Consider the following 14,452-nt stretch of genomic DNA (forward strand, 5'->3'; position numbering starts at 1 on the left):
TCCAAAATCTATTTTAAAAAATACAGATTAGGAATTAAATTAAGTCAGTGTTTTAAACTAGCTAATGCAAGCAATGAGTAAACACTTAATAAATGGCTGTCAACAGAATACTGCAATAGCTATAAACATTTTGGGGAGGGACGGTGGTTAAGTATTTTATGTGTTGAAAACTATATTTTCTCTAGATTTTTGCATATTAGAGGGATAATTGCTCCTTAAAGAGTGCAAGTCACAGGATGGGAAGGAAGTTGTGCATAGCCCCACCTTTGAGTAATTAGCTGTTTCCCAAGTGGTGAGAGAGGTAGGTAGGGCTACATTTAACTCCGTTAAAGGAGTCACTCCACCTTCTGCCAGCGCATCTATTAAGATACCACTATACCCCACAAGAAATTGTAACAAGTTCTCATGTCAGCAGAAGAAAATGTTGAAATGGTAAATGTTTAACTCTTTTCGGTGGACAACATCCTTAACTAGCTAAGGAATCTGCCTGAAAGGCAACTGACATTTTTTGAAACAGCGACACACACACACAATCCAAAAAGTGTTCCGTTTTATTCTGTGCACACAAGATAAACCTTCCTACCTTTTAATGGGATCATAAGGTTTGAAGGATAACTTAATAAGCAATATAAATTTCATTAAAATTAATGATGGTGATGGTTCATTATTTATAGCATTATATGGCTCCCAACTGTATAATTCATAAGAGAGGTTCTGTAAATCATAAGGTGGTAGGGAAATAGCACAAGCAACTTCTGAACAGCTGCAGAATCACTAATATTCATTGACAGAATCAAGAGTCATGTTGTATGTGCAGTAGCTAAGGGCCAATTTTTCAAAGGTATTCAGGCACCTAAAGATACTGGTAGGTGCCTCATGGGATTTTCAAAAGTATCTTGGCTTCAAACTCTGATTCCATAGAAATTGTTGGTAAATCTGCAGGGAACATAATCAAATGCACTGAAAATACATAAGAAAACTCTGGGCTAGATGGTGACATTACAGTCTGCCCAGTGTAAGGGGCAGGGTGTTGATGCACTGCCCCAGGAGCAGCCCAAGAACAAGGTTGTGACTCAGGGTCTCCCCATGGTCCAAGGAGGAAGTAAACCATGATGAGCCTGTACACGCAACACAGCACAACACTGGTGTAGCTGCGCCTCTCAGCATCGTGGTGGTGGGGGAGGTGGAGCCAAGACTCCACCCACTGCTCTTCTGACCACCTGCACAAGGAGGGGGTGTGGCTCTGGCCAGCCCATTTCTTCTCCTACTCTGCTCTCTATGATGCATCGCACTAGTGGGGCCATTATTTGTCCCTTTATTTGTACCCTTAATGAAAATGATGTTTTGTATCACCCCACCTTGTTTTAAAAACCAATATCATCCTCAAAGCCCTGGAGATTTTTCTAGTGCAATTGTCCCCTAATAGGTTCCCTGAATTCCTTCATTTCCAGATACATTTGCCACACACACACACACACACACACAACCCACCCACCCTCTAGATGTCTGACAGCACAGTCAGTTGTAGTTGTCTGTATCTATTAAACTTGCACGGGCACACACATTTCTAGAGGAAGAATCCTTCTGCATGGGCAAATTATTAGCATTATTAGCATTCCTTTGACTAGTGCCAACAGGTACAAAGAGAAAGCCTGTGCCCAAAGACCTTCCAATCAATATAACATAAATAGAATTTAAAAAGCAAAGGAAAAAGGGAGAAGGTGAGAAGCAACTACAAAGCAGTGCAAATGAGTGGGGAATTTTAAAATGTGGAGGGATCTCCCTCAGATTCCATAGTTAACATTTCTCTAGGAGAGTGGAGGTGGTTTCTTATTTTCTTCTGATAGGAAAAACACACTGTGTAACAAACTCCCCAATATATCCATTGTTTCTTATATGTTACATACACTGGTTATGCTGATTTCTAAAGCAGGCTATTTTTGGATGCCTTAAAGCAAAAGTAGTTTACACGTCTTCTTCCACTGAACTCAGTGGGAACAGGATAGTGTTTGATGGTGAGATTCTGTTCTTGATAGAGGTGAACAGTGACTTTCATGATTCAACTTGTTCAATCAGCTACTGTAAATGCATGCATGTGTGTACTATTGGTCTTTTTCAGGAACACAGCTTTGCATCTGAGAATGAGCTCTGGTCACGTAACGAGTTTTGTTCTGACCATGTGAAACTACACATGGAAAAATAAAAATAGTTTTAAAATATTACAAAGGATAGGGAGGCTTAAGGCTTGTCTCCACTGCCCCACAGTCCAGACTACAGGGCGTGAATAGCAGTGCACACCAAAGTGTGGTGCGGTAACTCCCTTGTGTGGATGCTGTCGGCTGTGAACTAAAAAGTTCCTAGTTCACTTTAACATTGTCCTCTTCTGAGAGGGCTACATTAATGAGAACTAGGAACCTTTTAGTTCACATCTGCAGCATCCACACATGTGAGTTGCAGTTCAGCACTTTGGTGCTCACTGCTATTCACACCCCTATAACCCAAACTGTGGGGCAGTGTAGACATAGCTGTAGTGCAGAGGTTTTACCACAAGCTTGGAGTTCATGAGTTCTAATCCTGGGGGCTGTGAGGAAAGCATTGTACTCCTGAAGCCATTGGATAATCTCCTTTCTTCAGGTAAATCTTCTGTTAGGTGTTTTGAACAGTAGAAAAAGATGGGGTCAAGTGATAACAATATTCCCTTGGTCACTCCCAGAGGATACTTTCCACCTGCATAAAAGGACTCATGCCCCCACCTGGTGACACTTACCCTAAACCTTGGTGGTGTAAGAAAATAAAAACTGCTAGTTTCCTTCCCACCCCAACAAGTGATGGATCATCAGTCAGTAGCTGTCTGGAAGTTTATCAGAGAATGACACCTTTGTGATTTAGTTAAATAAAAACAAGTAAAGCAGGACAATCAACAATGTTGGTATCAAATAAATGACAGTAAAAACAAACACACTGAAATGGAGAAGCTACAAGGGATATTTTGACTGCAATGTCAAATTTTAGTCCAACCAGCTGTTGCTAACATTATCTGCACTTTGAACCAAAGACAAGTAAACTTCTAAAAAAGAGTGGAAATCTATGTGGAAGTCTATTGCTGGACAGAATAGAAGAACATATTTTTCATGAGCTCTTTTGGGAGGACTGTTTACCAGGAAAAACAGAATTTGCCAATATGCAGCAGTTAACATTCTTATTTAATGGCTATCCTTTGATGTACAATCAATCTCTTAAGGTAGTTATTTAAACATTGCAATATTATTGAAGAAAGGCTGTGAGGATATTTGAAATACTCCCTGTGTGTTCTTGTAACAAAGTATTCCTCTTTCATTTCTTGTGTTAACCTATTTTCATTCTAATTACAGGGGAAAAAATTTTCCACCATCACATCTGCGTGAGAAATTCTTGGGCAGTTTCAATCAGAACTGTAGGCTCAATTTCTATTTGAAACCCTTCATCAATTCACACTTTCCGTAAAGTCAAATTCTGGTGAGACGTGATTAACTGACATTCACAAATGAGAACTAAATGTCCACTGCTGTCAACACTGACTTTGTAATCAGCTTTTTAATCTTCAGAATGGCCGCCAAGAAAACCAGACTTTTACAGTCTGTAAGATTCAGACCCCTCAGGACAAATGAATTCCAGGTGCAACTCCAATGTCTTCAAAGAAGCTTTCTCCCAAGATGAATTTGTCCCATGAATTCTTTTGCAATGCATTTTTAAGTAAATGCGCTTTTTCTTTTCATTGTACAGTAGTAGCAGGCAGGGTTTCTGCACAAACAATAGTGCCATGACACATGACAACAGTGAATTATAGAATGGTTTATCAATTACTTTGTAGCCCAAGAGGTTTTTTTATTTAGTCTTTTGTTCCCATTTATATTTCAGTTTAGTTGCCTACCTATGCTAATAAAGTCTCTGTTAAAGCATTATTATTTACAGTGATAAAACAATTGTTCTATCTTCTCCCCATTTAAAGAAAATCATTGTTCAGACTTTAATCTAAGGTAAGCACATCATAGGCACATCTATGAAGCATAGGTAATCACTGCTTCTATTTGGCCTCTTCTCTAGTCATTTTACCTTTCCCTCCACCGCCAAGCCCCATCCAGTATAAATTATATCCCTTCCATGGAGCAAGAGAGAACCAGGGTGGGAACTGGTGCTTTACGATCTGGTCTACACTGCAAAGTTAGGTTGACGTAAGTCGTGCATGTGTCTACACTTTGTCTGCCACCACTGTAAGTGCTCCATTATGGGGATGCTGTAACACCATCTTCCGAAACAGCACTGAGCCATGGTTGATGTACTAAGGTGGATGCAGTGCAACTGTAGACACAGTATTACCTACGTCAACACTAACAATCCTCCAGGACCTCTCTCACAATGGCCAGCACTGGCTGCTCTGGTCACATTTGTGAACTCCACTGCCCAGGGATCACAGAGACCAGAACCCTCTTTAAAACTCTTTAAAACTCCACAACTTTTTGAAATGCCCTTTTCTGATTGTCCAGCTTGGTGAGCACACCTAGCAGCTGTTGTGTGTAACTGCCCAGCCAACCAAGTCAGCTACATGTTCCAGACATGCTCCAGCCTGGAGCAGACACGAGATATTGGATCTCCTGAGCCTGTGGGGAGAAGAGGCTGTGCAAGCATAGCTATGGACCAGCTGAAGAAATGTGGACGTCTACGAGCAGATTGCATGGAGGATGTAGGAGAAGGGGTACACGAAGGATCAGCAGCAGTGCCACGTGGAAGCAATCTAACAGCAGAAGGCATACCAGAAGGTCAGGGAGGCCAACAGTCAATCTGGTGCCGAGCTGCAGACCTGCTGCTTTTACAAAGAGCTGTAAAACTTTGTGGAGATACCACCCTACACACCACTGTGAACACCTCAGAGGAGTTTGAGTTGCAGGCCCTTGGTGTAAATAGTGAGGACAAGGAGGAGAAAGAGGAGGAGGCTGGGGGACATCCAATCAGGAGGTCTAGCCATGCTGCAAGCCAGGACTTGTTTGAGAGTCCACCATAGTCCAGTCAGTCCCAGCAGTCAAGCCCGGAAAAGCATGATGCTGGGGAAGGAACCCCAGGTACATATGTAAATGTATTTCCCATTACAATGATGCACACAGCTATTGACTTTCATTGATTTACTCGTACTAGAAGAGGTAGCGGTACAACAAAGACAGGCAACGTTGTTATCTGCTTTTCATTCCCCTGTAGAGTTAGGCGGGGGGGAGCATAAGGAACAGACCGGGGCCCCACCCCCGTTCTCCAAGGCCCTGCCAGTGCTCCGCCCCTCCCCCCATGGCCCTGCACATGCTCTGCCTCTTCCCCCGAGGCCCCACCTGCTGCCCCTTACCACATTGCAATATACAGGCCTGGGAAGCATAGGCAGTGCGCTCCTAGAAGTAGCCTCCCCAAACCAAAAAACTTCATGCACTGCCTATGCTTCCCAGGCCTGTAGATTGCTAACCTGCTTATTGCAGTGATGACTACCAAAGTTATTGCTGTCTGGTGTGGGAAAGTGTGCTACCATGCCTCCCACTTTTTTCCTGCCTGAAGGCCGAGCGATGGGGGAAGGAGACTGAGAGGAGTGAGCGGTGGACGGGGCCTTGGGGGAAGAGGCAGAGCGGGGACAGGAAGAGGTGGAGTGAGGGTGGGGGTCTCAGGGGAATAGGCCAAGCAGGGGCAGGGGCAGGGGCAGGGCCTCAGGGCACAGCATGGGCAGGGCCTTGGGGACGGGGGGGGGGGAGAAGTGGAGTGGGGGGGAAGCTTCTAGGGAGCTTCTGACACTCCTGCGCCCAGTGTGCAAAGGCAGCACGCCTCCAAAGGGAGGTGACCTACATCTGGCATTTGTCCCCTGCATGGCCAGCCTTTTTATACGTGCCACCCATGCAGAGAGGCTTTGGGACACCAGCAGCCGTTGTGCTTTCTGTTCCTCTGTTATCCTTAGGAGTTGAGATATTAGCTAAAATCACCAGCAACTGTAGAAAATGGTGCCAGTATCCAGTGCCTTTGCCCTATACTCATAGTTTCATGCAATGGAGCAATTCCCTCTTCATTTCCCTTGCCCCAGGCAGCCACACTCACCAGGGTGGGTGCTGTGAGTGGTGCCATGCGAAAGCACTCTGAAGCAGAAGTGTCAATAAGCATGTCTTGTTTAAAACTTCAGGGGAGCAAAGGAAGGGAGTTCTGAAGCTTAACCTTCCCTTTCCATTGTGACTACACTGACAGTGTTACCCCATGTGTTTTATCTGTAGCTGCTGCCATTTTGGTCTTGAGGGGTTCCCTCTCCACACCCACAGTGCACCTGAGCCAAATAAGGAGGAGAAAGAACACAACTCAGAGTGACATGTTCAATGAGATCCTGCAAGCCAGTGCTGCATCAGACCGTGAGCAAGGGCCTGGGGATGTATATTGCAGACCATCTGGAGAAGGAAAGAACAGACAGGAAAAAGGTACAGGAAAAGGAGAGGGAGATGCACCAGGACATAATGGGGCTTCTCCAGCAGCAAACACAGATGCTGCTGACTCTTGTGGACCTACAAGTTCAACAATCTCAAGCTCGCCTCCCTTTGTAGCCCATGGAGAACTTAATTTTAGCATCTCCCTACACCCTAACCTCTCAACATTCCACATGGCATTAAGGGTCTGTAATAGTCTCCACTCAGGGTCTGGTTGGGAAGTGTGGCCTAGTGGTCACGACCACAACCCCAGCCTGCCAAGGGGGTTGCGGGGAGGGGAGCCCGGGCTCTCCCACTCCACCAGGCTCTGACCCAGGGCCTTTTGGGCTACCAGTAACCTGGCAACCGAGACTACTTAAGGCTGCCTTCCCTGGGCCTCTTCCTCTCATCTCTCCCCCCGGGGTCACCTCAGTCCAGGGCCTTCGCCTGGTGGGAAAATTCAAATCACACAGAAGCAAGAGGAAGTCGCCACTGTCCAGGGCCACAGGATACTTCCCTCTCTGCTTGTCTCTGCAGAGGGTCCTCTCTTTCCTCACAGAAGGCCCCTTTTGGGCAGCTGCATCAGAGCCTTTAGGTTTGGTTTGGTTTTGCTCTGCTCTGCTCAGCTTGAGCTGTGGATTGCAGCTCTGCTCACCTTCAGCACTGCTCCCTGAGCTAATTTCGTGCCTTTTAATTCCTCCAGCAGATGGAGCATTTGCTGCAGGTGTGGTGGGGTCGGGCTGCTTGAGCCCAAAATGAGCCTTTAAGCCTTTGTTCCTCAGTGTGGGGTTTGTACACCCCATCACAGGGTCACATCCCAACCCCTACTACTCCATACCAAGACACAGTCTGAACAACTACAGCTGCATATACACTGACCTGTGAGAGTCAGAGTTGTTCTATGTGTAGCCAAAATGGACATGAATGTTCCTTCCCCTTGTTAAATTCTGTTCCATTAATTTCTTAAGTTTTCAATGTATTTGCTTTTAAATTGCACAGGTTTTTCTTTGCGCTGGTTTTTTTCCTCAAAAAAAGTCTATTCTTTGGACAATAATTCATCTTTATTAGTTCATAACATTTGCTGCAGAGTGCCTAGTGGTACTGAAAGCACCCACTTACTTGTTATTGTACAGTGTGACGCAACTCATAGTGTCAGTGACAAACACAGTCTAATAATAATAAATGCACAGGAAGCACCACAAAATTAATAGATGCAAACCAAGTACCGCACAATTCCTAACAGGCCCTAAACTGCAGAGCCAGGTAGGGCACAGTATGCCACAACACGTTACCGCAACTTGCTGTTAAAGTGCTCTTTCAGAGCCTCCCTCAGCTGTATAGCTCTGCTTTGACTCTTCTTATAGCCCTAGTGTCTGGCTGTTCAAATCAGCAGACAGCTGCTCCACCTATGCCATCCACCCCAGTGACAGCTGTTCCTCCTTTGGCTCACAGATATTATGCAGGACACAGCAGGAAGCTATAAACGTTGGGATATTTTTCTCACAGAGATCCACTCTTGTGAGTGAACAATGCCATTGTCCCTTCAATCTACCAAAAGCAGAATGGCAGTTGTATCTTTCCTTGGTGCTGTCGAGGTGGCTGATGTTTGGCTTCATGAGCCAGGGGAGCAAGGGGAAGGGTCCCCCAGGATCACTACTGGCATTTCAAGATCTCCAGTGGTAATCCGCTGGTCAGGAATGAAAGTCCTCACTTGCAGCTTTCTGAGCAGTCCTGCTGTGTTAAAGATGTGGGCATCATGCACCTTCTCTGTCCAACCCACATTGATGTTGGTGAAGCATCCCTGATGATCCATCAACACTTGCATAACCATAGAAAAGTAGCCCTCTCTGTTGATATACTTGGGGCAAGAAGAGCTAGTGTTAAAATAGGGATAGGTGTTCCATCTATTGCTCCACCAGAGTTTAGGAACCCCATTGCTGCAAATCCATCTATGTCCTGCACATTCCCCAGAGTCACTGTCCTGCATAGCAGCAGACAATTAATGGCCCTGCACACTTGCAAGACAACAGTTCCCACAGTGGATTTTCCATCTCCAAAATGATTTCCCACTGACTGGTAGCAATCCGGCATTGCAAGTTTCCACAGTGCAATCGCCACTCGCTTCTCCACTGCCAACGCAGCTCTCACTCAAGTGTCCATGCAGTGGAGGGCTGGGCAAGCTCAGCCTAGAGGTCCAGGAATATAGGCTTTCACGTGCAAATGTTCTGCAGCCACTGCTCGTTGTCCCAAACCTGCATTACAATGCAATCCCATCAGTCAGCGCTCATTTCTTGGGCCTAGAAGCAGCGCTCCAACGTCTGCAGCTGCACCATGAATGCCAACAACAACTTTCAATTGGTTTTCACTACATTCCACAACAATCTGTCTTCCACCAAACTGTCATGTTCCCCCCGATGTGGGTCTTCTTGTGGCTCTGCAAATATCAGAGGACTGTGCAATGCTCATGACAATAGTGCAGAGCTGTGCAGGATCCATGGTTCTGTCAAAGATGGTGGACAGCCAGGAGGGCTGCACAGGTTCATGGGATTTTTCAAAAAGGCACAAAATTTATGAACGATGGCTAACATTATGGGAGAGAAAAAATTTCTTGCTGGGAACTTGACCCTTTGCAATCACCCCTGTGCAACTTGTTTCTGCCTCATGATGCATTGCCAAAACTTCCCAGAAGTCAGGTCTCTGGACAGTAGGGAGTTGCACACTGAGATACCTACCGCAACACGCATTGACACAAGCACTCCTGGTGAGTACACGCAGCGCCAACACAAGGATCCAAGTGTGCACTTGCATAAGTGATATACTAACTGCAGTGGTTTTATGCCAACATAACTTGCATCGGTCAAAGTTTGTAGAGGACACATGGCCTGACGGTGGCAATTCCTTCCTTGGTCTCCACCTGTTATCGCATGGCTACACACTGCCTCTTTCTCAGTGGGCAAAAGAAAATTACAATCTTCTGTTTGCCACTATTTTGCTGCACCTATTCCTTAGGATTAGGCTCCAGTCCCTTGCAGAAAGCTTCCTGGTTCTAATTAAAGTATTCCTGAATTTCAGTCCTAAACAAGTAAAATTACTCACATGTGTAATGTGTTTGTTTGGGGTGCTTTTGTGCATGAAGGGTCTATTTCTCATGCTGAATTTCTTGTTTTGGAGGTGAGGGGGATTTTATGAAACAGATATTATAAACAATATATACCCATCCTCAGACACAATTTGTATCTGAAATTCCTTAGGGTATGCTTGGAAACTGGAATTACAGAGCTCAGGTGAACACCTCTTCTCTCCAGCAATATGCAACTGCTAATGGAGTATCACTGGCCTGCCCAATCACAAGGGATAGGCTTAGCCAATAAGCCACCCCGAAGACCTATCATGTGACCTACACCAATAAACCAAAATTTAAATGATACTCAATAAACCTAAAATCAAGGCAGAAAAGAGCTATCAAAACCCAGTCTCTTAAAGCTTAATGACTCTCTAGATAGAGCAAAATGTTTCACCTTAAAAATTTGCAGATATGAAATAAGGCTAAAATGAAGCATGGTTGGCAAACATGAAATCAGGCAAAATTTGCATTGTTCGGGTTGGACAATGAAAGATTGTCAGAGTATGGGGTTAATATTGCTCACGATTCATTCATCCTCTTTTAAAACTATTTACATTCAGAAAGTGATGTGAGAAGAAAAATTTCATTTCGATCCGGCTTGAGAAAAAACATGAGACTGCATTAGAATTACCGGGCCAGCTTGGTTTTGTTTTTCTCTTTTGAGGGATGAGATATTATAAGAGAAATTTGGCTGAATATTTTCTTCCATTGCCTAGCTAGCTGCAAAACCCAGCATTTGAAAGAGCGATTGCTGCTTGAATTTTCTTCTGAAGTACCAGATTGCAGCACGGTATTAGAAACAACCAATAACAGGAAACATATTGTCTATGTCTCTTGTTCAGTTCTATAGTCGTTCTGCAGTTTCTGTAAACTTCCACGCAACTCTTACGAAGTGTATAAGATAAGCCTCCAAATGCCTTTTGTGTGTATGTTCTCATTTGATACTGTGAAGTACTACAATTACTGTAATTGAAACAGAAACCAATATGCTTCACAAGATAGAACACAAAGTAATTTACTCTGTGGTTTAAAAAACAATCAGCAAATCCTATAGCTGTGATTACTTAAGGTGGTCATGGTGTTGTAGGGCCGGATCAGACCAGTGACACAGCTGAGCAGCAGAGGCATCAGCAGCAGGCAGAGGCGAGCAGCAAGTCGAGGTAGCAATGGCAGTGACAACATAGTACCAACAGCAGCCCCAGATGCATCAATTGCCTCCCTTCCCTCCCCCCCCCACCCTCCCGGCTGGAAGTGACCGTGCCTAAATGCACCCCTGGACTCTGGGACATTGCTGGGACAACCCACCGTGACTGGGCTGCAGTGGAGGGAAAGGGGGAGTGGTGTGTTAAAAGGACATTCATCCACTGGACTTTCACATCGCAAAGTGGAAAGTGAGGCAAGGGACACTGCCCAAGATACTATCGGGCAGGTATTTACTTATTGTTTCAGAGTAGCAGCCGTGTTAGTCTGTATCCGTAAAAAGAAAAGGAGGACTTGTGGCACCTTAGAGACTAACCAATTTATTTGAGCAGAAGCTTTCGTGAGCTACAGCTCACTTCATCGGATGCATGCTGTGGAAAATACAGTGGGGAGGTTTATATACACAGAGAACATGAAACAATGGGTGTTACCATACACAGCTAGTGTGCAGCTGGGGCATACCTACCCTAGCATCAGATAGAGCATGGCCTGTTGGGAACCATTACAAGGCAGCAGCTCTAAGACTGCTCTAAACTACACAGGCGATAGGACCAGCAGAAATTCAGGCTCAGGATCAGAGAGCTGTAAACAGCTCCTTTGTGGCTGCCCCCAGCTGCACCCAGTACTTACTGTTAGCAGTTGAGAATTCAAACCCAAATGCTGGTGTGTACCACAGGGGAGGGCACAGCATCCCATTAGCCTATATAACACAAGCTGCTAAAGGAGAGTGGCTAGCCTGCTTGCCTGTCTGTGTGTGTGCGCACATGCTCCCATGAGTAGCCAGCATAGCCAGCCTGAGCTGCAGCAGGGTTCGTCCTGATCAGCCTGTTACAGCTGTGCCCTTTGCTGTGGCATTAAACTGGAATTTTTGTCCCTCAGCTTTACTTTTTCAGTGTAACTAATAACCTTGGGCTCCCGCTACAGATGCTGTAGTGACAGCCGTGTCATTCAGAGAGGCAGAACCACTGTCCACACACAACCTGTTACCGTTTATTTGCCAGCAACTAAAATGTTGTTTCATGTTCTGTTCAAATCTCATGACCGTGGCTTTGGAATATCCATTTGCCAGCTGTTCCTTCTAATACTTGGATGCACCATTTCTGCAGTTTTGGCACTGAAATCTTGCTAAAGATTTCCACACTTACTCCCGAAAAGCCTGATTGAGATTGCAGAGCCAAAACTTGCTGGCACGGTTCCCATAGAATTCAGACAGCCTTCTGGCAATATCACGCCTCTTGACATGCCCATGCAGGAGACGCCACCCACCCAGTTTATGTCCTTAGCTCTGATTCACGCTGTTGTGATTCAGTTTATTACCTGTTGCCACTTCAGCACCAGCCAAGTCCAGGCACCTAAGGGTGTGCTTTCCCTTATGTCACTTGACACTCTCTAGGATGTATTCAGAGAGGATTCTCACAGTCTGCATGACTAGATCTGGAAGCAAATAGCTTGTCCTAACTAGCTGTATGAATTTTTTCTTTCTTCACTTCAGTAGTGCTCTCATGCCATTTTGGGAAAAGTCTAGGGCATTTGAGTACTGGCAGGAACAGTTGCCGCAACAGGGAGTTCTAACTAAAAGGTACAGAATAGATGCAGAAAGCAAATTCTGAATCTATAATGGCGAAGATTCACATCAGCAATCTGATTTGAAGAGTTATGCTTCATTATTATTTTCATCACAAAAAAAGGATTTCTGGGGTTTCTCATAAAAAGTCATGATCTTCGTAATCTCAGTAACTACTGACCAAGCTTCCACCATAAACGTTTCCAAATCACAGGAAGACCCAGTTCCTGTCCTGAAGAGCTAACAACCTAATTTAAGACAAGATGCAACAAGTCAGTGTAACAAACTATAGGGGGGAGGAAAGCAGGGAGGTCAAAGTTAACAGTAATAAGAACACTTAGTTACAGAGAAAATAATGGAGTATACCGGCCCTTTAACAGTAAAGGGGTCCAGAAGACCCTGTTCCAGGGATGTTGAAATAAATAAAGACCCAGAAATGGCCTCGTAGCAGGAAGAGGAGAAGCCATCTTGGGGAATTAGTTGGACAGGAAAACCAGAATACTGTCTTTTTAAGGACACTGGTCCAGGATCTTTGTCATATAAGGTGAGGCAGAGTTCCCCCCTCTCTCCCAATCAACTGGGAGGAGCTCTCCAAAGGAGGGCAGTATATGTGCTGTCTTCTCACTCAAAACAGAGAGAAGGAAGCTAGAGTTAGATGGTGAGCATCTGCTGGGAAGGACAGGATTGACGACACTGGGAAGACCAGTCTGGTGCAGAATAAGAACTCCACTGTGACAGAAGAACTGGAGATGAATATGAACTATTGTGTTGCTATGATGGACTTTGTGTTTGGGACGTTGAGGACTAATTTGAACTGCTTTCAGCTACTAAACCCATGATTGGCAGTGGTTGGTGATGATCCCAAGAAACACTGTGGGGAGTTCCTATGGGGCCCCAAAGAAGGGGAGAGAGAGAGATAGGGTATGGCAGAGACACCTTTTGCCATGAGGGAGCACTAGTAAACAACAACCCTGTTACCACAGCATTTGTGGATGAATTGATGATCCCAAATAATTTAAAAGGTTTTTAAAAGATAATTGAATCCAAGACTGTTATTCTAAACTGTTGATTAAGGAGGTGTGCATGAGTTATGTAACATTGATATGAACAATGCACTTGAGATAGAAAGTAACTCTGATGTCTCCCAGCACCCGCTCTTGTCAAAGGGTCTGTCTACACTGTCATCAAAGCACTGTCAACAAAGGTGTGAATGCAGCATATGTAGACATACCTGAGTTACCTTTGACCTAGAAAGGTCAAATAACAATAGCAGACATTTGTCCTTCCCTGCAAACAAAATTACAGGGGCCCAAATTATTGTCAGGCCAAAATATGTACAAAGTTATCAAATGTTAAGCAGTAGAACAGCATCAGGATGGAGAGTCTTCATCATTTAAATACATTTTAAATCACAGCAAAATACTGATAGTAGCCAAATTTTACTTTTTCTAAACTCTCAATCCAAGATTTTGCAGGGGTCTAACTATCCCCTGAACTCCTGGAGGGTTGTTTGTTTTTTAAATAGCGACATTCAGGGGCCACAAATTTGGGTTCATCGTTGGAGACTGTATTACTGTCAGGTATGGCGAAGCTGAGCAGGTGAAACTGCAGTTACAGGAAGTGCAATAAATAAATGTGTAATGGTTGCTTTGCATAAAGAAGAGTTCCTTGCTCCCTTTTTATTTCTGTTTATTTTGTTAAGCCACTAATGTTTTCCATACCCAAAAAGGAACCATATAACCTATAATAAATTGCTCAGATTGGAGGTAAATGAAACAAACAAAACAAGGCCTTCCTGGGAGGGAACTGCGTGTTAGTCTGGTAACCGTCTTGGACTGACTCACAGCACTGCCATCCATTGAAACAGGCATGGCGTCTCATATTTAAAGGTGCTGTGCACAGGAACAAGCATCACTACATTTCCTCTACATTTGCATGTCTTATCCATTTCTAGTTTCAGAGTAGCAGCCGTGTTAGTCTGTATTCGCAAAAAGAAAAGGAGTACTTGTGGCACCTTAGAGACTAACCAATTTATTTGAGCATAAGCTTTAGTGAGCTACAGCTCACTTCATCGGATGCATTCCGATGAAGTGAGCTGTAGCTCACAAAAGC

The sequence above is a fragment of the Natator depressus genome, chromosome 3 (genome assembly GCF_965152275.1).
Source record: "Natator depressus isolate rNatDep1 chromosome 3, rNatDep2.hap1, whole genome shotgun sequence".
Lineage (NCBI taxonomy): Eukaryota > Metazoa > Chordata > Testudines > Cheloniidae > Natator > Natator depressus.